Raw genomic sequence first — 26,908 nt, forward strand, 5'->3', positions numbered from 1 at the left:
TACATTTGGCTGTAGTTCCCACAGTCCCAGGTTTTGCCAAGGCAAAGCAAGCTACAGCTGGATCAGTCTACAACTTCCAGATGATGAGTTGCTTCAGGTCCTAGACACTCATCCTTGTCTTAAAGAAATGTCTCTTGCAGCAGCTCATCTTGTACCAACCCCAAAAACACCCATCCCCAAAACAAGCATACACTGAATGCACACTGCTACCCTGATTAGGGTATCATGTTATGACCACTTGCATCTCCCAGGTCCACTGGACTTGGATCAACCCCCTGTTACCTTACAGGTAGAATTGGCAGCTCTCTGGAGTATGCACTGCACACTCAGCTTCTCCATTTCTACCCTGAAATACAATCTGGCTGCTTCTGAAGATTGTAAAAGAAATCAATAATAGGTTAAACGGCACATTTTCTCCAGGCACTGGATCTGCTTACATGTAATAAGTGTTTATGAACTGAGAAAAGCATCCCAAATTTACAGAAATTCTTTGGTAATCCTGAAGCTAGATTTTTTTTGTGGGGGGGCTTTTTTGGTGGGTTTTTTGTTGTTTTTTTTTGTGCCTGTATGCTCTATGATACCAATTTTATTATGCTTAGAGGATAATTTTTACTCACTAGCACAGGTTTGGATGGGTTTGCTTTTATCACATTTAAAAACAGGAGGCTAGTCCATCCCCCCCCTCCCCCCACTTCTTACACTATTATTTCTTAATGATGCACTTTTGTCAGTGAAGATGAGTTGGTAAAGACATGAGGATTACATTCAAATTCAGCTGTATTTGTAGTTCAAACATGCGGGAAATGAGATGAGGGGAGGAAGAGCTTATGTTAATCCAGACAAATGGAAGAGGTTGTTTTCACATGGTTTATTTGAAGTCACATTAAATTCTGTTTGTAACCAGATGCATCTGCAAAACTGGGGCTGCCAAAATTTATTTGCTTACCTGTTGTTATACAACTGCTCTAGGGCTTTTAATGAATTGCCATGGGGATGCTTAAATCATGCGCTGAATATGCAAAGCACAATATAATGTATTAGACAACTCATCAACAAAGCCCATTTTTTTAATTAATTCAGGTGGGCAAATAAAGGTAGAAAGACAGAAATGACCAGCTTATGGCCCCACAAAAAAGCTGCCCAGGGCTGGGACAACAGTATGGGAATCTGGCATTACCCTCTCAAGCCCTAACTCCTCCCAAGGCTGTGGTGAGCCTGTGACACCTTGGTGTCCCAAATGAGTGATTAAGCAGCATGAGCAGCTCCAAAGGAGAGACTGCTTAACAGAGGAAAGCAATGCTTCCTGGGCAGCTAATTAATCATGCCTCTCATCTTTGAAAGGCAGTGTTGGCCCTTCACACCACTGAAAATCTGCCCATGTGTCCCTTTAGCTGGGCTATTCCTGGGAGGTGGTGCTGGCTCCCTATGGCAACTGCTGCATCAGCCTTAGTCATAGTTCATAACAGGTGAATGGGATAGTTGGTCTTGGAGCCATCAAGGAGATGAAAGACACAGAGCCCCTCCACCCTGAGCCAAAGATTTGACTGTTCTAGTGGTGAGGCTGGCAAGAGCAGTTTTTCTGCAAGTGGAATCGACTGGTTTAAGCAAATTTCATCCCTCATGCACAAGGTAGGAGAAAACAGATAGAATAGAGGTACTAGAAGGAACTACCCTGCCAGGGTTTGGTGGGGTGTCACTCTTTAAAAGGTGAGCTGCTTTCAGTCAAACTCCACAGATGCTGCCCAGCTCTACAGAAAGAGGACACAGCCTGTATCAACCTTTCCAGTTGGTCTAACAAACATTTCTGTGAAGAATCAGAGGGCAGCTCACCAGATTGCTTATGGATAGTTTCCACTGCTCCTTCAAAAGTCACCCTAACACAAGACACCAGAATGATACTATGCATGTGTCCCTCACACATGCAGCCATTCAAACTGTGCCTGCCAAGTCCTTTTTGTGAACAGAAAGTGTATCACCCTCTCCATCAACATGTGTGTTAAACTCAGTGCTTCCCTAAGAAATAAAGACACATTTTGGATTTATGGGAACTTCTTATCCACTTTTGTTTCTATTCCTCCCCCTTACTCCTTTAAAGCAGGCCTCTTGGCCTACATTTGCTTTGCTGAAGAAGGTGTTACGATATTCCCAATGTTCAATATTTTTGTTGAAACCATGTTGAGAAAATAATTTTTAATTAAACACATTTACTATTTCTCATCTCTGTGTGATCTGTCTGATTTCCTAACTCCTCAAAATGACAAAAAGTATTTGTCTGTTCATAGATGCTGGCCCAAAGCCCATCACACCCACAGGCTGTAGTTTTATGATATGAAATGTTTGCCTAATTCTATGTACCGTGGAATTATAACCTTAGTTTAAGGAAGGAAAAAAAAAATCTGTTACATAAGCAATCCCACCAGTACATGGAATTAAAGGACAAATTCCAATCTAGTCAACTCAGAGGAGTGGACATGTATTTACTCTCTGAGATTACCTTTTAGCGTTTGCTAAGATACCACAGTGAGAGGTGCTGTTATAAAAAGAAAACACAGATTGCTGGAGCTAAAGCTCAACCTCTCCAGAGAATACCAGAAAATACCTCTGCCTCTGCTTTCTAGCACTTGCTCTTTAGCAGGTACCCTGCACAGCAAAGGGATCAAAAAAAAAAACCAAAAAAAAACAAAAAAAAAAAAAAAAAAGCCTCACAGTACCTTATTTTGCAAGATGCAAAATGTTTCATGTAGATGTTAAATGACCCCAGTCCTTGCTTTCAGTGAAAACTAAATGTGCTTTGCTAAGCCACCAGGCAAGGCAGGAGAAGGAGGAGGATGTGCTCAGTACTTTCATCAAGAAGCTCTACACATGCCAGCTTTCTTCTCCTACGGATGGGATGAGACACAGGCAGTATTTCTTGGTGAGTTGTGCATATTTCTGCAAATCACTTTCATCACGTTGCAGCAATTCCAACAGATAACATGACATTTTTCTCCCCTTTTGCATGACACCTTTCTCCCCTTTCTTTTATGAAGCTCTCATTTGTGCCTTGTAGGTTTAGGAATATAATCATCACCCAGTCACATGGCTCAGTACAACATTATGTTTCTTACATCTAATCTAATAATGTTCAAACACTTCTTGGTATCACTGCATCTACTTTGTATTTGCTGATATCACAAATTGCTCACAAACAATAGATGAATTGTTTCTGTAGCTTTCCTTTCCCCCAAAATTGACACAGCAACTTCATTTTGAATGCATCAGTATTTCCCGAACTTGCATTTTTTGGGGTTGTCACATTCTGCTTCTCAGCATGCCCTGACATGCTCCTGCCTTGATGATGCTGAGCAGCACAAGGCCAGTCCCTTATCACACATCTCCCTCCCCTGGGGAGTCACAGGCCAGGTGCTCCTCTGCCTGTCCCGCCAGCAGAGACTGATCCAAGGGCAATGCCACAAGAGCTGGATGTCTGCAGCTGCTGTTCTCCAGGAAGGCACAGGGTCCTATTTATGCTGTTCCCCTTTGCATGGGATAAATAAATGTTCACTGAGGGCGAGAAAGAGCAAAAGATTGAATTTGCCTCTGTACAGCCACGGTTACCGGTGGTGATCTTGCACACAGAGAGGCGGGATCTGAGATGTGTGCTCAAGAGGAAGGGCATGGAGCACATTTCCCTCTCCCCAGGAAAATGCTGAGACCAAAGTGGCCTTGGGCTACCTGTCATCTCTTCTGTCTTCCAGCTGGTGCTTAGCAATGCCATGGAAAGATGGACAACTCCTCCAAGGGAAGCATGAGTGCCCCACCTTCCATCTCTCCATGTGCTACAGCCTGTGGAGGTGGGAGACATTGGCCTAAGTTGTCTTGAGGTGGGAGCAGTCTTTTGTCACCTGTATGGTGAGCTGGCTACTGACATAAAATGCCAAAATACTTCAAAAATACCAACGGGAGGAAAACACAAGAATTTTAGGCATCAGTCTCCAGGTGACAGTAAAGACTTGCACATTTTTAGAGAGAAGTGGCTCCTGGTACTCTGCCCTGAGATGGACATGCTTAATGGACAGCCTACCCTCTGTTTTCTTTGGGCTGCCTGCAAGCTCCCATGTTGGCTTGAGGACTCCTCTGACACCCTGCAGCTCCACCACAGGTCACCAAATCAACCTGGCCACTACCCTGCCTGGAGCTTGGCCCTTTTTAAAATGTGAATGACCACAGCTGCCATTCAGAGAGGATCCTAAAGTACAGAAGAGCAGCTGACCACATAGTGACAAGCACTGGTCATGGATCCTGAGTCCATGGGGGTGGCAGCCAACACAGACAGGATGCTGCCTGGCTTTGGGCCACTTGTGCTGCCTGTTTTCCAGCCTGTGGTGAGCACAGCTGTGAGTGGGTGGCCCTGCCAGCAGCAGCAGCAAGGCATTACACAGAAAGAGCTCCTGAGCTCCAGTACTGCTGAAGGAGGAGACATCACTGTCCCAGGACTTTTCACCTTAGCCAGCCAGTCAGTGGTGGCTGCTTGGCCAGCAAGAAGCCAGGAAGGTGCTGCTTTCTGGGAGAAGGGGAAGGCCAGGCATGCAGCCAGCCTGGAGTGAAGACCTGCCCTTGGCAAAGGTGCGCAGGCTAATGAGAAGCAGATGCAATTTAGCAGGTCTAGTGTCTGCCACCGAGCGTGCACTGCAAGATCAGGCTCCTGTGTGCTGCCCACTGCAGCAGCTGACCCAAGGGCTCCTCTCTGCTGAGCTGCTGCTGGTGCTCCTCTTCGCTCGTGCGTGGCTTCCTTCACAAACCCTACCAAGAACATACACAGCTTATGCAGCTGGTAATAAAAACTAATTCCTGAGGACATGTGAATCAGCTTTTAGAAATGGCAGCAACATCTTTCACTTGTTTCATTTATCTGTTGGAGTAGCTGAAAAAAAAAATAGCTATGCTGCTGCCTTAAGTCACTGATTAACTTCAAGAGAGTCCATGTTTTTGTCATCTGAGGCTTGCAGGCAAAAGTAATATTGCTAGTTAGATCAACCAGTACAATTTGAAAAGTAGCCAAAGTTTGGGGCTTATGGTTTCTTTTTTAGGTCTGGAGTGGAAGGACCAGGACTAATGCATTTCTTTGAAATACAAGTGAATCAAAGCAGTTTCTTCTCTTGTTTTGACAAAACTTCATTATTTTTTGCACCTGATTTTCACACCAAATAAATATCAGAAAAAAAAACAACCCACAATGCTTTCAGTTTTCATTAGAAATGGAATAAACATAGTCAAAAGAAACATACGCAACTACAACTCATTTTGCAATGACGATTATGTACTTGTGACAGAAAAAGTTAATGTTTTAGACTGGAATCTATTAATGAAAAAATTCATTGTTCATTCCTTGTTCAAAGAACATGCACTCATACACTCATAACCATATTAAGGCCTATAGAACTATTAAAATCTATTGGACTATTGAAATCAGAAGTTATGAGTGAGTAAGATCCAAATGACCTTTGAATGTCTCCCTTTTAAAAACAAAAGAAAAACTGGGCCTGTCATGGTGAAGTTCCCCCTTTCCTAGCTTGATTAACAATAAAGATTGCAAACTCAACTTCTTTGCATACATTCTTCATTGGGTCTTGCAAGGAGCAAAGTAAAAAAGACCAAGAATACTAACCCTGCATCCCAAAAGTTCAGGAGATGTGTTACTGGGTACTCCAGGCTGAACTGTAAGGGCTCCAAGCAGCTCTGGAAGAGGGATCAGAAATGCAATTGATTCTCACCCACTGCTGTAAATTCATTGTTTCTCTTCTGTCAGTCACTGTCAGAGGTAGTGTAGGAGAATGACTGAGAAGCAGATGGCTCCATCTAATAAATTTTGCAGGCTCATTTTTAAACAAGTGAGGCAGTCAGCACTGACAGTGCTTCACAGAAACCCTTCTGCCTGTCCCAGTGTCAGCAGCAGCACTGAAAATGGGCTGCATGTCCCTGCTGGTTAGTAGGCTGGTCCTGCTGGGACTGGCAATAGCCTGTTTCTCAGCTCTCTCAGCGGTGGCACCAGCCTCTCTCTCACTAGCAGACATCTCCTGGGGGTGGGGAGCTGAGTAGAAACCTGGTGGATTGAAAGTAAGAATATATTCTTATATAAGGAGGACATTTTTTAAAATTATGGTGGTGAAACACTGGAACAGGTTGCCCAGAGAGGTGGTAGATAGCCCATCCCTGGAAACATTTCAGGCCAGGTTGTACCAGGCTCTGAGCAACCTAATTTGAAAGTGTCCTTGCTCATTGAAGGGGAATTGGACTAGGGGACTTTTGAAAGTCTGTTCCAACCCAAACTATTCCCTATTCTATGATGCTACAATTCTCTGGCTCTTCAAAGAATCAGCTTGCACTTTGATGTTCACTGATACAATGGTGTGTAGGATTGTCTTCAGTATGCATAAGCAAGGGGGACTAATTGGTAGATGTTGCTGCTGGTGGTTTTGCTATTCTCAGTGGGACTCTTTTTCACTTCCTCACATCTTCAGCAGCTATTCTCAGCACTAGGTCAGCTTGGTCCAAGCTAAACGCTGAATATGCCTCAAGTAGCTTTTCCAAGCAATGGTGCTTTAGCATGCGTGTGCACTCACATATGCATTATTTGTGTAGGCAAGAATATTAGGCAGACCCCTTTTTGCAGCTTCTGGTAGCTTTGTAGCCAAGCACCTTTTCTCTGAGGAGAGTGCAGCAAATCAATTTCTGTTGTCAGTAGAATCCAGGAGGAAAAAAAATCGGTTTTCATGGATTCCTGTAAGAGAAATATTTAACATATTCTAAGCCATAAGTTAGTTTTCTCACATTTCTCCCATTTTGTGAAGAAAGTAGTAGTGCATGCATATTCATGAGTATATGAAATTGATGGAGAATAATTATGCTATTCCGGGTAGTAGTAAAAATGGTTACATTTTAGTCAGTTTTAGCCTGAGAATCTCTGTGGAAATAGTTGCTCAAATAAAATCTATTTAGAAAATAGATTCCTAAAGAATAGAGGATTCCTGAAGTTTTTGTGTATCACAATAGTCTCCCATTTAAGGTCAGCAGAAAGTGGACTCAATTGTCTATTTATGTTTTATTTTATATAGAAACTATCATTTACTCTCAATATTATAGACAGTATGTTTAATTATATAAAACATCTTCCATACATATAATAGTTTGTATTTTCTGACAAAACGTGCAGTGAAGAAGGTAAATGGTTATTCCATTTGTTTTATCTCAGGTCAGAGAGGCCCAAGTAGTTCTGTGTTTTGGGCTACTGCAGATGTGTTGCAGTACACTTGCCAGAATAACAAGGCAGCTGTCTTGCAGGACTTCACAGTTATTCATGAGGAAAAGGAAACATTTCAAAGAACTGCTAACCAATAAAATTTCCGCAGAGAAAAATCTCTTCAAGATTTCTTCTTCAGTTCACATTGCAATTATATGAAAATTTTGATTGATATTTAAGCAATAGCTTCCTGACTAAATCTAAAATTTTCTTGGTTTGGTCTCTGTGTGTATTCTTGTATAAAAGCAAACCATTTGGCTGAACATTCTTAAAATGCTATTTTTGGTATGTATAACTAACCACAACTTGCAAATCTTACATATAAAAATGCACCTCAGCATTGCAAACATCATTTGAATACCATCAAACATATAATCACCTCCAGGTTGCAGAATGATCTCATGCAATGCTAAAGGCTTTAAACAGAGAAACTTTGCTGTGAAAAACATGGCTATTGGACACCTGATCAAAAAGCTCTCTGCTCAAAGACAGAAAGTCCAATCCACTGGCAGACAAAACAATACTTTTGATACAAATTTAGCATCTCTCATTTGCTTAGAGAAACCTAGGCTGGTGTCGGATGTAATAGCTATAGACATAAATAATGCAAATTATGCACTGCTCTTGGAAGACAGAGTTTCTAGACCATGTGTTCATTGCTGACCTCTGCTTCTTCATGCTGCACCTATTTGGGGTAATATTAAGTATCTGTTATAAACTTCCTTTATACCAGGTCATTTGTTGCTCAGTTTTCCTGTTAAAGATCAAAGGCAGATGATACCTGTCACCTTCAAACAGAGATGAAATAGATGGTAATTTTGGGACATGGAAAGGGAAGAGGCAGAAATTACCTTTCTCAGACTTCATCTTTTGGAACCTATTACAGTGGACTGGGCACTATTATAGTGTCACAGAGCTTGTTTTGTGGTAGATACTTCCACTGATAACTGACTCCCAATGCACTTTTTCCAACCTGAGGAAGATAATCTATAACTTCAATGACCAAAATGGCATCCTACATGCTCCAGAACTCAGGAGTTACAGGTATAAGCACTTTTTTACATAAGTCTTCTTTCCTAACTGAAAACATTTCACCACAGATATGAAAATAATGTATAACCAAAACAATAATTTTAATAAAATACCAGTGGGATTCAAACCATTCTGTGTTCTCCTATAACACTAAAAAATGCCTCCATTTTTGTGGAGAGACAATTAAGATATGCCACTGTATAATTTCAATATACATCTTATGGACTAAGAGTTCACTTCACTACTGGTTATGGAACAAGCCTCTGGGAACTGAAAGATTTCTAGCCTTACCCCAAGCAGAAGGTGCAGGGGTTTTCTGTTTCTTTTGAGTATTTTTCCTACCGCAGTATTTGGTCTGTGAAAATAGGGCAGGGCATGAAAGCAGGCATGTGGGCCTTCTTCCAGATTCAAGAAATTGTGAATATTCTTGTGATTTCAGCACATGCAGAATATTCAGTTATACTCACAAAAATGCAGGTACTCAGTCCTGGCTCCAGCAGAAATATGCTTCAAGGTCCTGAGTCAATTTATGGATGTGGGCAATTTTAAACTTGCAGGTGATTCTATTGAAATAAGGGAAAGTTCTCTGCTGATGCAGTTTCTAGCAGCTGGAGATGTGCTTTTCAGATTTGGGCCCTTGAATATTATTTGAAACATGTTGTGATGCACTGACTTGTGGTGGGTTACACATTACTCTGCGTGGACTCCTACTGCCTTCAAGGAGTCAGCTCACAGTGCAGGACCCACTCAGAAGTCAAAACCTGGCCTTAAGCACAACATATATTAACTCATCAAAAATTCATTTTTAGCTCTGTTTGGGTGCACCTCAGTGGATGACAGCCATCAGTGTGTTTGGTGCTGCTTTCTTGCTATCCTTGATTCAGGAAAGAGAAAATTCATCTACTCTTCCTCTAAGGCGACATGATCCACCGAGAGCTGTGGCACAGCATTTCTCACAAGTCACTATGTTTACTGCTCCCACCTCTCAGGGCTGCGGACTTTGGGGTTCCCATCAGTGTGTCACCCTGCCCTTTTATGAGCTTTAGTGAAGTAATTTCTGTGCTTTCAGTTCAGTTTGGGCTCCGGAACAAGATGCCAGGGACAGCAGGATGAACCTTCAAGCACAAATAAGATCCTCACAGCTAAATTTAGGGGAAACTCCACAATACTCTATTGATTTTTTTTCTTCTCAGTACTTAATAAAATTTCACTTCACTCTAGAAGTGTACCAAAGGATTTACCAGGATGTCATTCCTAAACATCAAAGGCCTGCTTTTAAAAGGACACAGGTTACCCTTGACCATTTTGTACAAAGAAGGTATATGCACAAAACCAGGTAAGAATTTCTGTATTGAATTTCAGTGAAATACTAGTGGTTATATGGCTGGTTCCCTGCAGAACTTTGAACACTAAGCAATGATGTTGTGTTTACAAATGCAGGAATTTCATCCTACTGAGTTATTTGTCAATTTCTGTCAAAGTATAGACAGGTATTTTTCACATCAGACACTTTCACAATGAAATCATGTGAGTGTTCAAAACAAGGATAGCAGAAACCAATCAAAATTTTTCTGTTGGTGAGGCAGGAGAGAAAAAAGAGCACGAGAATACGACACTCATTGCATCTTGCTCATCTTGGTGAGAAATAAGAGTGCAATCTCATGGCTAAGACTGAGTTATAAATAATTGTCGTTTTTGGCCTTGAGTAAAACAGACCATATGTCTACACTGCAGCCAACTCAGGTCGCATGAATAAACCTGAGTTAGGCTTGAGCTCTGTCCCAGGCCTGCCTTGGCAGCAGGGAGATCAGGGCACATTCACCTCTCTGATCAGCCAGCTCCTTTGGCAGCATCACTGAGGCCCCTGTGGTCCGAGCAGTGCCTAAGCCAGCTCACGGCTTTGACTCTCTGACCCCCAACAGGTGTAGAAACAGTGACAACAGGAAGAAAAAAGATCAGGGTAGGGGAAAGGAACAGTGAAATTACAAAAGTCAGTATTCTCCGGAACAGGTCATGACAGCTGCTCTGCATTAACCCTTGAGCCACAGGTGAGGAGTACGACTCCCTTTGCTTCTCAGGGATCTCAGTGGGATCAGCCTTCCCTGCTCCATGGCAGAGCTGGCTGCCGTGTGCTGCCCTCCTGCTCCTGCAGAGCGGCTGACACCTGAGAGGGAGAGGAAAGACAGCGACAGCATCAAGGAACTCATGGGGGAGGGCTGAGCAGAGCAAGCTCCTGCATGACTCACAGTGGGGTTTCAGTGCTCACCAGGAAATGTGGCCACTGATTGCCACACTTGCATCTGCAGTCTGAGGTGTAGGAGACATGGCCCTCAATATGCATGAGCAAATGGCACCGAGGGCTGAACCACTACAGCTTTAGCATAGTATCCCTCTGTATTTCATTCCATGGGAAGGATCCTTTCATTAACTTCCCACCAGAAGATACCAGTGGCAGAATAACTTGGCATCACTTTTGGCACACCTCCTTATCAGTTACATCTAACTCCTCACTCTCTTGTCCATCGATCTCGATCTCTGGGAGACTCCATGCTACATTTCTGTTGGTTGTCAGACCAAGGAGTACTCCATATCCATGGAGTAAGTCTGTCTGGGAGGTAGGTGCAGTAACTCCAGCCCACTGAACAAAGCAAACACATCAGAATATTTCACAGCTATGCCACACCCAGTTACAGGCACAACCAGATAAATGTTAGGCTTATTCCAACACAGGATTATGGTGGAGTTTGTCACAACAAAGCCCAATGAGATCAATATTGCCTCCCCCATTTGCATGGCACGCACAATTCCTGGCTTTGGTGTATGTATAATTATTGAGAAGTGATTCAGAGAGGTTTAGATCCTGAACTACACATTTTGCTCCCCCCTGCCCCCAAGTCAGGGAAGTAAATATAGAAATAACTTCACAAAAAAAATTGAGTATTATGTTTCTATAAAAGAATTTCAAAAAAGTAACAGGTGACTAATATTACTGATGTAACAAGAATATAATAGGCAAATTTCAGCAGTAAATCTCAATCATGTTACTTATGCCTTAGGACACTAAGACATGATGCAGACTTGAGAGCTTTAGAGACTTCTGATCTGTGTTCCATTACATGGACATGAAAGCACTGTCTCATATAAACAATTGGGGAAAATGAAATAACACTGGAGTTTTAAAAAAGTCGGTGTATTCTGTCAAATTAAAAAGAAAGACATATTCTTATTATATTTCTGATGTAATCATGAGCCTTCAGCTTGAGATCTTGACAGAGTGCTACTGTACTGAAATCCATACTGAAAAGTTTCCATGATCTCTTTTTCTTAATTTAATTTTATTTTTTTTAAGCAGAGCTTTAAACAAAGAAAAAAATTCTGGAAGTAGCCACAGGTGAAACAACACACTACTTTCTAGGACACCAGTCCAACTGGCTCCAACTGGATATAAGGAAAAACAAATCATCAGGAGAAAATTTAGGCATTAGAGCAGGTTGCCCAGGGTCATTGTGCAATCTCCATCCTTGGAATTTTTTAAGATATGACTGGATAAAACACTGAGTACCCTGGTCTGATTTCAGAACTGACCCTGCTTTGAGCAGGAAGTGGGACTAGAGACATCCTGACATGCCTTTTGACCCAAATGTTTTATGCTCAGCTGAGTAGCAGGTAATAATTCTAATTTGTAGTGAAGCAATTTTTAACATGTAGAATGGGGGCATTCCTTTCTTATAAGGAAAATAAACCCTTCTGAATATTTACATGAAAGTGGAAGGTGTAGGAGGGACAGCTGCACACATCTGAGCCTTCTGGCTAGGGTGGTGGCTCAAAAGATGGGAGACCCAGCTTCACATCTCTGCTGTGTGACTCAGAGTAGAAGTTTTCCCCTGCACCACTCCAGATGGTTGCCAATGTCACACCATTGGGATCCGTGTTTGTCTCAGCTTGCTCGTAGATGTCCTTGACATGTTTGTGGTCACCATTAGGTTTTTGGCTCAGCAAGGCAGCATGGCTTGGGGATTAAGTCCTGAGCCCTCTGGAATCCTGCAGCGGTCAAAGGTGGTACAGTGCCCGCTGTGGCTTGGCCCAGCCTCAGACTGCTCTAAATTGTTTGTGGCCTCACTTTGTTCACAGAGCAGCTCTCTGAGACTCCACAATAGCTCAAGAAAGGTCATGTTGCTGATTTTCTTTCTCCTTAGCACATGCCTGTCACAGCCTAGCTTTTCAAGATATGTATGGGATAACAAATGCCAGCACCCAGATCCCAGACCAGTCTCCTTTGTCACCTTATGGCCAGTACACAGAGATTCTAAAGGAGCCCTAGGGGGAACACAGTATTTTCAGCATCTCTGAGAGCCCATTCAGTGCTCTTGGAGGTTGGCTATGCTGCACAGAGCCAAAAGTTCCCAATGGCTAATCCTGCCCCTAAAACTACCTCCTTCTGTGCCCTCAAGCACAGCATTTCACCTCTCTGTTGCAATTTTTTCATCTGTAAAATTGGGATAATGACATTTTGCTAACTCACAGGACTGCTGTGAACTTTAATTAAGGTCGGTTTTGTAAAATGCTGTAATGAGGGAAAGCACTAAGAACAAGTAGGTTATTTAGTTAAGCTGGCTGGTGTGGTGCTGCCAAACTTGCCTGAATAACTCAGGATCTGTACGTACACACCGGAGATTGCTATTCTGTACACCTTCAAAGATAAGCATTCCAGGGCTTGAGTCCTGGGCAGGCAGGATTCATTTTAAGAGTGCCTCTTCCTAAGAAAACTGGTGTGCAGCACTTGCTGAGAGTGAAAGAATGGGTCAGGCTGAAGGGACCACAGTGGTCATCTGGTCCAACCTCCCTGCTCCAGCAGGGTCATCCCAGAGCACAAGGCACAGGAATGTTCAGATGGTTTTTCAAAATATTCCGTGACAGAGACTCTACAGCCTCTCTGGAGAATCTGTTCCAGTGCTTGGTCACCCACAAATGAAAGAGGTTCCTCATGTTCAGGTGGAACTTCCTCTGTTCCAGTTTTTGCCTGTTGCCTCTTCTCAGGACCATTGAGAAGAGCCTGGATCCATCCCTATTACACTCTTCATTCAAATAATCAGAGACGTTGATGAAATCCCCTCTTACATTCTCTTCCCACCTTCTTTTTCTTTATTCTGCAGATAGAAAACAACTTTGATTTACGAAGATCCATCTTAAAATTGAGTACAAATCCAGATGGTAGGATAGTCTGTGATACCAAGGACTGAATGCACAATATCCTTTCTAATCCCCTCTTTCTGTGTACAGGGAAAGCCACAGGTATATACAGATTAAAGGTAGGAAACCAAAGAATTTTTGTACTGCAGTGGAAGGACAGCATTGCATCCAAATGCCTTTTCCTTAGTGTGTGAACAGGAGTCTTGTGATGGAGTTGCTCTGTTTTGCTGCCACCACACAGCCACAGACCCTCCTCTGCCGTGGGCTATAACTTGCATAAGGTGGCTGAGGCAGAGTTTCTTGCAGGGAAGCAAGTGGTGTGTCCACAGTGTGCTGCAGGGGGATAGAAGGGATTGCCCTGCCTGCTGTATCCAACTCTTCAAATGCACTCGGACTTCATGTCACTATTTTCTCTATGCTGGATAGCGGGACAGCAAAGCTTTGGTCACCTGGCAGAGGGGTGATAATCATGTAAGTCCATGCAAACACAGTGTCTCACAGGTATGTGTCCATCTGGACACTGTCCTTCATTTTGCACCTTACAGCACGTAGCAGGTGATGACTGTCATCCTCACATCCTTCTTTCAGTTCTTTGCTACTTCATAGCCAGGAAAGAATCAACTGCTGTGAGCTACACTGAACAATTGAGCAAGTGAATGGAGAAAGGCAGCCCCAAGACAGGGAGGACTGGGACCCAGGCTGTGTCTCTGGTGCCTCAGAGAGCAGGAGTCAGGCAGTCAAAGGGACAATGCAGGGATATTGTGCCTCTCTGTGGGGATCTTTCACTGTCCTTCTTCTGCACCTGTAGAGGTGGGGGTCACCACAGCCTTGGCCAAGGAACTGGCCCTGCTCTGCTCCCTCCCTACTTACATGCTGCCTGGTTTCATCCCTTGCATGAGAAAAGGCTAGTCTCTCCAGTCAATTCATCTGGAACAGTGGTGAGGTCTGGAACTCCATACTCTTCTCTGAGGAAGACAATCTGTCTGGCTTTTAATACCACCCTGTTGCTTTTTGAGCAAAAATTATTTAAGCTATTATTGAAATATTGTGCTCAGACTTCTATTATGTCTGGTATTCACAGAAACAATGCTCCTCACTAGCTGAGCAAATAATGTTGAGCTGTTTGTTTTAGACAGAATTCCACATATTCACTTTATGTTAATTTCACACTGCTGGTCACGGACAATGACACTTGTCCGGGGCTACAAATAACTACTGGGAATCATATTTCAGCGACACTTCCAGCAAGCTTCTACAGTGAAAATTCATTTGCAGCATGTCCAGTTCCTAGACATTTCTTTAAGTATCTAAATGTCTATCAGATTTGCTTTGGGTTTTGTATTCTGATGAATGCTAGACTTCCTCACTGTGTTTCTGTTCTTTACATTTTAAACATGTTTGTAAAATGTCAAACATCTAAATCAGTTTGTCTTCTGTCAGATATGGAAAATTATTATCTGTAATGATCAGCAGCCACTAACCAGGCTCAATCCATGCTGTTTGTTTGCTAGTTCTACTATGGACACCTTGGCTCCCAGGTATTCTCAATCTTGAGCATTAGCACAGTATCTTTTTTATTGCAAGATTGTTTAGAGTAGCAAATACAGAGTCAGAGAAATGACTATGGACCAAGACAAAACGATGTTTGGTGCTGCTGATCAGTTTAGATATCTGACATGGCATATATGGACATATATTTTCAAAGCAGAGTTACTTAGCCCAACCTGAAAAGTCAAGCTGCTAATGTGAGCTATAGATCAGGCTTATGAAATTAAAGGATGCTATTGACAATCCTGAAACTTTGCAAAAAAAGTTCCTGTTAAGTTTGTTGTTGTTGTTGTTTTTGTTTCAATTTGGTTTGGGTTTTTTTTCAAGTGCTCCTGAGAACCACAGAATCATCATAGAATCAGAGGATGGTTTGGGTTGGAAGGGACCTTAAAGATCATCTAGAACAATCTCCCTGACATAGCAGGGACACCTTCCACTGCAGCAGGTGGTGGCTTAAAGCCCCATCCAAGCTGGCCTTGAACACTTTCAGAGATGGGACAACCTGCTCCTTTGTTTGTTTGTTCGTTTTTATTAAAGATTTCATTAAGTTGTTTCCAAGATATATTTTGGATCAATTAGTGCACTTCGACTACTGCCCTACTAAGCAGAGAGAATTTGCATTGTTGAGATTCATCATGCATTTGAAAACTGTTGTATAGCAAGTCTAATAATCCAAATTATTGTTTGCTAATCCAATTAGGTATTTTAATTAAACTGTGCAAAGTTCAGTGCTGCTGTGAGGTTTTATATCTGCCTCTTGGTTAATTTTATTTTATAATTTTTAGGTGTTATCAGATGACAGAGCTCTAGCTCAGAAAAACAAAGGTGAGGTGTCTGCATATTGGCATACTGAGTGGGTAGTTCTCAAACACTCCCATCACTCTTTCCTGAACAGTCAAGTCAGATAAAATTGCAGATTCTATCATTAGCAAGGGCATCCAGTCCACTCCTCTACCACTGGCTCACTCCTATCTGTATATTTACTTCTGTATATTTCTGTATATATATATATATATATATATATATATATATATATATATATATATATATATATATATATATGTGTGTGTGTGTGTGTGTGTATATATATATATATATACAGAAAAAAAATATATATACTGGCTGTATATTTCCTTGTGACTGTCACCCAGACTTCACATCTGCTCAGAATACTCTTATGGCATCTGGGCCCAAACTGATGTAAAAGATTTGTTACATAAACTAGCAAAGCCCAGAAATAGACTGAGGGAGTGCACATGAACTCTGTTAATTCCACCTAAAAAAGGCAAACTGAAGTACACCTGAGCTGCAGTTGCTTTGTTCTTGACAAAAGAGCCCTACTGTTTAAGCACACCCTTCACTCCACAACATGTCTTGTTACATCTACTCTCATTCTTCTGAAACAGAAGGAAGAGGAGAATCATAACTCATCTATGGGAACCCTTTCCCTTCATATGAGAAAGAGTGACCCACACAATACTCTCTTCTTCCTAAACAAAGCTGGTGGGAGGCAGAAAACCAGCCTTCCCAAGTGGAGAGGTCTGATGAGCTGTAACATCCCAGTGTGCTGCTTTCAGCATGAGCTTTAAGCCAGCAACCAGCACTACTCCGAGACTGCAACCTTTTCTTTCTCCTATGGACACATAGTGCTGATTCTGATCCAACAAAAAGTGACTGACCATCCTTTTAGACAAGCAAAACAACCACGGCTACTTCTCCTCTGCTTGCAGATGGGATATCAGATCTTGCCTCCACTGGGAGGATGGAAACAAAAGCAGTACAACCCACTAGCATAGCAGTAGCACAGGCACTCAACTTTCCTGACACTTCTCAGGAGAAACTAGCAGAGCTTTAACTCTGCTTCACGCTTCTTCAACAATTCCAGTTGGACAAGAAAAAGAATAGAAAATCAGCCCTATATTTTAAAATTTTATTATATGGAGCTTTACTCTTTTCTTTGCCAAGTTTATATTGTCGGAATAGTTTATTTTATTTTTAATTATTTTCAACATCAGTTCTTTTTTTTTGAGGTTTTTTTTTTTTCATTTTGAATGATCTTATACCTACAAAAGTCTCCTCCAAATCTATTTCAGGAAGACTAGAAAGGGCTGTTTTTCTGCTGCAATGTGGGATGTTAGGCAACCCTGCTGCTTGATCGGTGAAGAGCCAGGTGTCATGCTGGCAATGGGCTTCTCATCAATTGCTGATTAAGATTTGTAAAATTATATATTAGCTGATAGCCAAAATCTGTAGCTGTGCTATTAACTATGACTGCCAAAGGAGGCAGCAGGAAGAATCCAGCCAGCAGGCCACTCTTGTTAGCATGATCACTAGCTCTGCCCTGCATCAGCATTTAGGATGTGCTTTACCTGGGACTGGACTTCAAGGCCACTCCTTGCCACCAGCAGCCCAGCTGCACATCTGTCACGATGTATTCCTGCTGTGGAAAGCTTGGTGTTGTTGTAGCACAGGTTGCAGTGTCTGCTTAGTCAGTGACTTCACTTCATACTAAAGGCTGCTTAAGATCTGATGGCTATCTCCCTGCTGATCCTTTTACCCACCTCCAGCAGAAGCAGCCAGGGAGCTCTTCTCACTCTTTCTGATGCATCCTCTGTATCTCAGAACTGGAGGCACTGCCCCTGCACAGCTCCCAGCTCTTCCCGCTGGCTGGGCAGAACTCCAGTTTGGAATTCAGTTTGGGATTACAGCCAGGTTTATTTTACCTGCAGAGGTTTTTGCCTGAAACCAGGCCTGAAGGGTTTTCAGTCCTCAAAAATTAGAGGGATTTTTTTTGTCTGACTTTTTACCAGAGGAGGCTATACCCCTCTGGGTTTCATTCTTTCTAGGTAAACAACTCTCTAGTCTGTGTAGATGTGCCCCCAGGCAGGCATAGATACATTTTAGGAACTGAATAAATAACCTCAGCTATACATTTGATCTTGGCAAGCAGTGAGTTATTTCACTATGCAGGATGAAGATGGCCCTTGTAACATATGTAGATAAGACATAACTTTCCAAAGACACACCTCTGTTCTAATTTATTAATGGCAGTGTGTTCTTTCCTGGGCTATCTGAAGCCTCTAAAGTAATTTCTTTCTATCCAATGTGCTTTAAAGATTCAGTTTTCACCTTTACAATAAAACCAAAATTTTCATGATTGGGTCAGAGAAAGAATAAAATGCATGCTTAGTTTCTGACTTTGGGGGAAGGGTGATAAGTATGACAGTCAGAGAGAGCACATGGTGACACTAGGCATGGCTAGGTACAGCTGTTTCTTCTGTTGCGCTTGGAAAATAAAATGGGATTACCTTTCTCCCCATGCGTAAGTGGGTGTTTCACAGAAAATGTCTGACCAACTGAGGGGGCCAGCCACATTCACCCAAAAAAAAATTTTCTGAGAAGCTGGTCTTTGAAAGGACATGTGCATCAACAAGTAAACACTTTCTCCATCCTATTTTTTTTATTTTTTATTTTTTAACCTGAGAGGTGAGTCCTTCTCCCACAGTGAAAGAACCCTTGGTAAACTCCAGCTTGAGAGCTCAGCCACTCCTAACATTAGCTTGCACCATTATGCAAATGCAGCCCTGGTATTCCCACAGTCTGGAGAGGGACCCAATCCCAACTTCCCACAGCATCCAAGAGCTGCCTACAGCCTGGGCTCTGCCACCATTGAAAACTGCAGCATTTGTCTGCACTTAGTTCTGACCTGGGTTTTGCCAGCTCCTGTCACTGGATGTACTTGTTGCAGCTCTGTGCTTGAGAGTCTCCCTCTGCTCTAGTTTTCAAATATAATAAAACATTAATTGCTGAGAATACGCAACTTCAGCTGCTAACATTTAAGAAAGATGGTGAAAGCAAGATTTCAATCATAATGCTTTATCTCAATGCCTACATGTAAACCTAATCCAGTAACTTTCTGTTTACCTTTTCTGGATAACTGTATAAACCTGCTCAGCAATTTCAAAAGACACTGAAAAACCACAAAACCCTATGTTTGTTGTTTTCTTTTTTTTTTTTTTTAATTTTTAAATTTAATCTTGCAGCAAAGCCTGAGAAAACATTAGACCTCCTAACAAAAATAAGCAGTACATTTCTCTCACTCAAGAGCTATTCCAGTAGTGCACTGAAACTCCTCTTCACTCAGGTCAAACAAATTATATTGACTCAATTTCTCCCCTAAATAGGATCCTAGCATGGACACAATGGAACTCTACTGCTACAGGGTTCCAAGCTGATAGCTGCAAGTGTTTGGCTCAATGTTTCTGGGATAAGTTTTGGGCCATGGCAACATGTTGGTATGCCCCTGTGGAGAACCAGGTCCAGAAGAGTTGAAATCTCTTTTCTTCCCACCTCTCTTCAAAAGGCCCCCATACCTCCCTGGAGCACAGGATGGGAGCAGTCAGTACCCCTCACCCTATCACTAATCCTCTTGCATCATCATGCAAGGCAACCTCAATGAAGAACTGTTTACAGGCCAGTCTATTCTCCCATTTAATTTTGCTCATCTATGATAGTGAGACTACTTAAATATCCAAACAGAGAATACTTATGGTTGCCTGCCTGTTAGAACAATTTTTTTATGCCTGCCTCTAAAACTGTAAACATGGGAATCAAACATCTGTTGTGCTTTCAGGAGGAAAAGAGATTACAGTGAGGTACAACTACTAACATTCTTTATTTCTGCCTCAGATTTTTTTTTTTTTTTATTGCTAAGAGTTTTAATGATCTTATACACAATATAAAATAACTTACATTTAAATAGGCTTACAATTATTTTCACTACATCTTAATAATTTGAATGACACATGCCTTACTCTTTCATGAGCTGCCAGGGTAAAAAAATCCCATCCAGCCCAGCAAAATTCTCTCTGCATGGCTTCACACCAGTGAGCAGGAAAGGAACACTCCATAAATCTCCAGTCTTCACCTAAAGTTGCCCAGTGATTTTCAGGTCTGCAAATGCTCCTATTGTCAGGGCGTAAGACAGATATTTTCTGTGCTGCAAATGTTAGAATAGTTCATAAATTCAAACTTGTAAAGGAGTCAGGATCATGCTATTGCTTTTTGAAAGCAATACATCCAGTCAACTGAGTTCATGTGTGGCTGAAGGCACACCAACTATTTTGGAGAAAATAACATTTTTGTTCATATAAAAATGATGCTATGTAAATTTATTTGTTCATTTCAGGCAGAACTGTCTGTATAAGGTTTGTTTTTTTTTTTATAATGACTTGATTTTTAGACAGATTTCTACCGCACTGTAACTTGGACTACACTTAAGGGAACTTGAGCTAAACAAAGAAATAATTGTTTCCATCTCTTCAGCAATGTATTGTAATATTTCAAAAGTTATCAAACTTTCTTATAAAAATAGAAAATAATTAAGTCATAGGATGCATAAAAAGAAACTTATATTAATAATTTATATATGTTTAAACTTTTCTGGCTCAAGATGTAATAGCCAGCACTTTGCTGTGGCTTATTATGCAGCCCTGTCTTCTGAGCAGAAGTAGCCCTTCATGTTTGTATTTTAGAGGAAACATATCTTTATGTATCACTGACTTTAGAAAGATGAGAAAAATAAATTTATTTCTCTGCATGCTTGGGATTCACTGTGTTTGCTCCTGATAAATTCAAAGGATACAAATTTCCTCCCAGTGATATAAGGAGGATCTTTCTGATCTTTCTGCATACTCTAGCCAGTCTACATGACTTAATTTTGTTTTTGGGAAAGGGCTTCTGAAAACCTGCCAGAGGTTTTTCCCAGCGATTCCAACTGTTAAATTCCATGGGCATGGGAATATCTCAAGACAAAGCTTATATGATCCACCTTTTCTACCCTTTGGCAGCATCACAACCCTTTCTGTGGTCTGTCTCTCCACCTTATACTGCCATCATCTGACAGAGGATCCAGAGAGACTAAAAATATTGTAAAATAAAAACTCATTTATGTGAAAAGAGGAAGAAAATAGACTCAGAAGAATGTTAAGAGTGTTCTGATGTCACCACTGCAAGATGGCATAGGACAATGTGTGTACAGCACAATGTCTGGCAATAAAAAGAGGAAAATGCTGGGCAAGAAGGAGCCTCTGTTGACAGTACATGTACATTATTAATATTTGATGGAGGAAGGAAAGGAGAGGAGAAGTATTTAGAATAGATTTCCTTCAGCTGGTGCTGTACTTCTTATGAAATGAAAAGCCCACAAATTCAGTAGGAACATAGCATGTCAGGAAACTTTAATGATCAAGTAGATGTTAAGTCACAAAATCTCTCAAAGATTTTCCCCTCCAAGTCACATATTATGAAGAGATATTGCTTTTCAATCCTGTAATAGATTTTGGTTTTTTGGTTGTTGTTTTGGTTTTTTTTACTAGGATAAATTTGCATTTGTGACTGACAATCTGCTAGGAAGCTGAAGTCCATACACACACAAGAGAGTTCATTAGGAAGTAGATGGTTTTGTTTCATTCTATACTCAGGCTATCAGTCAGATATAGATAACATTTTAATGAACATTTATTTTACATCCTAATATGAGCTGTTTGCTGTTCAGGAAAATGCAGTTTCTATAAAACAAGGACTACAGAACATTTCTACTTTATGAAACAACTTCATTGTATGTCAACAACATAGTATGACCTCCTGCCTGGGGAGGTGGTGGAGTCACCTTCCCTGAATGTGTTTAAAAGAACACTGGATGTGGCACTTGGTGCCATGGTTTAGTTGAGGTGTTGGGGCATGGGTTGGACTCGATGATCTTGAAAGTCTCTTCCAACCTGGTGATTCTGTGCTTCTGTAATAAACTGGGTCCACATCCCTCAGGTTTCAGCAAAACCTGTGATAGATACTGTAATATTAGAAATGAAAATCAATTTTTTTAAAAAAAAATATTTTTAGTTAAACTACTGGCATTAATAGTTCAGTCTTTCAGTTTGGATTTTTCCTTCTGTTTTCCTGTGACTGGTAGGCACAGGACAAATAAACTGACTCAGCAGCCTTGTCAGTGGCATAATCTTTTTCCTTTTTGTTGCTTTTCCATTTTTGTTCCCTCAGAAATACTTACTTTTATTGACTCATCTCTTCATTTGTTGACTAGTTTGCCTCCAACAAGTTCCTCCTCTGGACGTACAGAGCCCTGGCTGCCTCCTGTCCCTTGTTCTCTCAAACAGTTCAACAGGAAAAGAGCTGAAGTGTCCAAATGAGGAAGGGATATCCTTTCTGCCACCAGCATTACATCCAGGCAGCGGAGTACCCAGAGTACTTAAACTTCTTTTAGTTAATCAAATCTGATGCTTGTTCATTAGAACTTTCACCTTTGTTTTATTGCTCAGTTGATTGTTTTATGCACACTGAAGGTTTCCAGCAGTTCTCATAAGCGGTTAGTTGCCCATCAGACAAGGTATCATTCAGCGTTGCAGTGTCAGTCAAAGGTATTGTTATTGCAAATTTTAGACCTTATTAATTCATGCACAGCACAGGAAGCCATGGATATCTATTTTCAGTGGAGATATAATTAAAAGATGCATAATTATGGTTAGAAAATATTCTTAGAAAACTTTATTCTTTCAGCATGTGATGATTGCTTATAGGCAACATTCTGAGCAGTTTTCTAGGCTCACCAAAGATTAACATCAAAAGAGTTCACCAGTGGAAAAATGCCTCAATTTTTCAGGTGAGCACCTGTTATCTTTGCAATTTAAAAAAGCATTGAAAACTTTTTTTATTAATACTTTAAACCTAATCATAAGTTTGAATATAAATAATATTCAATATTATTTCTATGCATTGAAGTCAATACAAAACTGATAAAATTCTCACTAAAGGAAAGAACATATGATTAAGTCATATTGTACCTGCTTATGAGATGGACAGGAGGTATTGTAAAGTGTTCACTCATCAAGAAACATTTTCTTTCTGTATATTTTCTAGTGGAAAGATTTTTGTTCTTACATGTTTATGAACAAACCTCTCTGGATATACAAAACCAACTCTTTAAGTGGACATATTTATTCTTAAGTAAGCTACTATTTTATTTATTCTGACAAAATAAAAGGATTTTTTTTCTGTCTATATGGATTAACATGAACAGCAATAGCTGCCACAATTCATGCCTACAGAAAACCTGATATTCTAAATGGAGAAGTATTTTTTTTTTTTTCTTAATGGAGGACTTTTGAAACACTTGGAGTAGAACATGATAAAGGAAAGTCCTCACTATGGTACCTTTTGCAGGAATTAATCAACATGGCCCTATGATTTGGGTAACTTTCTGCCTATTCAAACCCGTATTTCCATTACAATTGTATGAGAGAGACTCAGTATTTTTCCTTGCTGTTAAACAGCTGTTGCCTTTCAGTGTTGGTAATATAGTTCTACATATAATTTTCTTTTTTTGAAATTAAAGTGTTTTGGGATATCTCTAGATCAAAGATGGACTAGAAATGCAAATTATCCTTAGCCACATAACTCAGAATTACCTTTTTATTTTGTTCTAAATCTATATCTGAATATATAAAATCCTGAAAACCAGTGACGTTAGACCTGCTCATATAACTGACATGCTTTTGAGGAAAACAAACAGATAGAACTGCCAGCTGCTGCATGAATGTTGTAATGGAATGAGTGCTAATGCTGAAAAGTATCTCCTTTAATAAAATTTTTAATAAAAAACTTAATTTGATTTCTGTGTTTCGAGAAACAGCCTCAGAAAATTAATATCGAAAAGCTTGAGTGAATTTATGTCATAACTTCTCAAGTTTATTTTTCCCCTCAGTTTTATTAACATAGACATTTGGGTTTGCACCAATACTTGCTCCTTGAATCCGTGTATGTAAGTTTCCTCCAAGTAATGACTGTAACAAAACAAACCCTGGCAGAAACTTGCAAAAATATAAGCCTGTTTAAGTTACTCAGTAAAGATAACATTTCTCCAAAAATGCAGGAAAAGAAACTCTAGCTGCATGTAAATTAAATTTAGAACTCTCCTTTGCACACAGTGAAAGTCTGGCAGGCCAGGAAAAATCCATAAATGTGATTGCAGTGATAGAAAGTAAAATAGAAAGAGGTCTGTGATGTCCAGGCAGCACATGCATGTCCCCTGCAGGAGAAGTCTCTTCACAGAACTGTCAGTGGTTTTGCTCCCCCATCCCCATGACATGGCTGCCTCAATTTCCAAGTTTTCCAAATGCTTCCAGACAAGATTTGAACAAAACCAAAACAATGCATGAAAGAGCAAGAATAAAGTGCCTATCAAATTTTTATGCAGTTATTTAGCTACAAGCAGCATCAGGGGCTCCAATAGTTAGAGATTCCCCATCTTACTGCTGGGGAATGTCAGGAAGGATTTTGGTAAATGCTCTCCCATTTACACACTGCTCAGCACCATGGCAAAGCCATGGATAAGACTGGTTATTTGCAGGGATTCCTACCAGAACTTCAAGATGGGTTAGGAAAAATGGTTTGCCTAGGTCACCACCTTTCCTGAGGAAGTAATCAAATCGTGGCTTCCAGCGGAGACTGGAGTACTCCATGGGAGGTTGATGTTGCAGTGGAAGGCTATTTTGATAAAGATTTAAAGGCAATGCCCTTGACTACAGTAAAGATGAGGACCATAGCAGTTTCGGCTTGTGTCTCTCATTGGAAAGCAAGCAAGTAGCAGGCACTCTGAGGAGGGACTGCAGGACAGGGGCCAGCAAACCAAACCCCTTTCAGGGCCTGTCCATCCAAAAATGGAGAGAGGATATAGATGGGTGAAACATGTATGTAGAAATCTGAATATAAATGCTAGTTTAAATACTTCTCAAGGCATCCTCAGTACCACTGTTGCTCAAGGTTTTTGTTTCACGGCTAAAGATAGCTCTGCTGGTAACATGAGACAAAATAACAGTGGAATTGTTTTACTCCAAGAGAGGCTGGGTACTAAGGAACCAGCTTTATTTCCTCCCACCACCAGCTCTTTCTAAAAGATGCTTTACTGTGAGCATTATCTTGCATTTCTTAACATGAGCCTTAATGGAACTTCAGCATCCCTATGGCAGTTTCATAAATGCAGCACTGCCTCTGGGGTATGGCCATTGACCTGTATCAGGTGTGCTGCTAATGTAAGTAAAGCAAGCCTACGTTTACACATTTTAAAATACCAGACTCCTGTTTCCATGACAGAACTTGAAGAGACAAAGGGCTGAAGTCTCACAGCTTCAGAGTAAAAAGATTTTTAGCACAGCAAAAAATTTGCTCAGTTTTCCGCCAGTCCAGTCCCAAATGATGCAAGACCTCTCTTCCACCCCACTTTCCTTTGCACCAGAATTGCTGTAGCTCCCTCAAGAGACAAGAGTATTTCTGCTGAATTTCCAACTCCTAAGATAATTTGTGCTGCTTGTGGTATGCAAACGAGCTTTATGGGACTGGGATATCTTCACAGGGTTCAAAGCGGTGAAAGAACCCCAAGGTATGTTGCACCATTCAGGATCTGAAAGAAAATTTAAATTCTGCTCCTAATTCAAGGTAAAAAAAATGGAGCAAAACCCCATAATCTGTATAAGTGCCTACTTTGGATTGTGAACATTAGCAGGCAGAGATTAGCACCTTTCCACTCTGTTTCTATAAAAGCTCTTTTATGCAGCCATAAAGTGCAGAAGGGCTGCAGGTAGATCTCTGCCAAAGATCATGCAGTTTAGTGACGGTCTTGGCTGATGAGACACTTCAAGACCTGATCCAGGGCATTGAAGGAACATGGAAAAGGATGCAGAAGCAGCAGGCAGTTACCTAATACTATCAAGTCTCAATAAAAAATGACAAGCTGAGACATTTTGGCAGGCTTTCTGAATACCTAATAGGACAATGCTTGTGTAAATGGGCCTGGAAGTGAGGTGCAGAGAAATAAATTCACAGCAGAAAAAAAACCCCAAACCCACACTTTAAAAGCAGCAAATTATTTCACTTCAAAGCTCTTCAGATCACATCTGACCATAGGGTAACAGAATTAGCCTCACTGACTGTTTCTGCAAGACATGATTCACGTCCAGTACTTTATACGTAGCAATTCAGCAAAAAAGCTCCCACCCGAGCCAGAATACATAAATACTTAAATTTTTGGCAGAGCGACCGTGAGAGTATTTGTACCTATGGATTTGCTGTGACAGATAAACAAACCCGTACTCCTTACAGCAGCGAAAGGGAGTAAAACCCCGGGACGGTCGGGAGGGTCTGGTTTTTGCACGGGGCCAAGTTCTCACAGCGGTTTCCTTAATCCACCAGACCGCGCTGATCGCAAAGGCAAATGCGGGGGCATTCCCACGCACCGGGCAGACGTGTCTGTGCACGGGGGATGTAGGCGGCGGCGGGAGAGGCGGTGCGATGCCCTCCTCCTCCTCCAGGTGAGATCCGCCGCTTCGGCCACTTCCAACACAGGCGAGACCCGTCCTTCCGCCTGCGCTCAGTTCTCCATCCCCCCCTTGGCTTTTTTTATTTCCAAATAACTTCCCCCGTCCCCTCTCCCGCCCGCCCAAAGGGGCGGAAGCGGGAGACGGGCGCGGGAGGGACGCGGGGCGGGGGCAGCGCGGAGAGCTCGGCGCGCAGCAGGGGCCGCCCGGCGAGCCCGGCGGGGAAAGAGGCTCCGCGCCCCCGCCGCTTCTCTCCCCTCCCCGGCCCGGGGGCGGCGGCGAGGGGCTGCCGTGGCGCAGACAGCGCCCTAGCGCCCGAGGAGCCGGGGCTGTTTCTGCAGGAGAGGAGCGGCGCGGCTCTCGTCCCGCTGAGCCGCGGGGGCTCGCCCGGCCTCCCCCGCAGGTGGCCGCCGCCTCAGCGGCTCCCCCTGCCCGCCCGCCGGCCGCACGGCCCGGAGCGCGGCGGCGGGCGGGG

At 41.8% G+C, this 26,908-nt stretch overlaps 1 protein-coding gene and 1 long non-coding RNA gene across 3 annotated transcripts in view; one reads left to right on the forward strand and one right to left on the reverse strand.

Annotated features, from left to right (window-relative positions):
• Positions 1-26,908, forward strand: part of EPB41L4B (erythrocyte membrane protein band 4.1 like 4B) — a 207,498-nt gene that overhangs the window by 13,115 nt on the left and 167,475 nt on the right. The gene's annotated exons all lie outside the window — the stretch shown is intronic.
• On the reverse strand, positions 21,259-26,537 carry LOC110469727 (uncharacterized). 2 transcript variants are annotated; one of them, XR_002465304.2, is made up of 3 exons: positions 26,353-26,537; positions 22,116-22,544; positions 21,259-21,887 (listed from the first exon to the last, which is right to left on the reverse strand). It is a non-coding gene; the product is annotated as an uncharacterized LOC110469727 (long non-coding RNA). The 2 variants fall into 2 exon arrangements; XR_013340364.1 differs by lacking the exon at positions 22,116-22,544.

This window comes from Lonchura striata, chromosome 1 (assembly GCF_046129695.1).
Source record: "Lonchura striata isolate bLonStr1 chromosome 1, bLonStr1.mat, whole genome shotgun sequence".
Taxonomy (NCBI): Eukaryota; Metazoa; Chordata; class Aves; order Passeriformes; family Estrildidae; genus Lonchura; species Lonchura striata.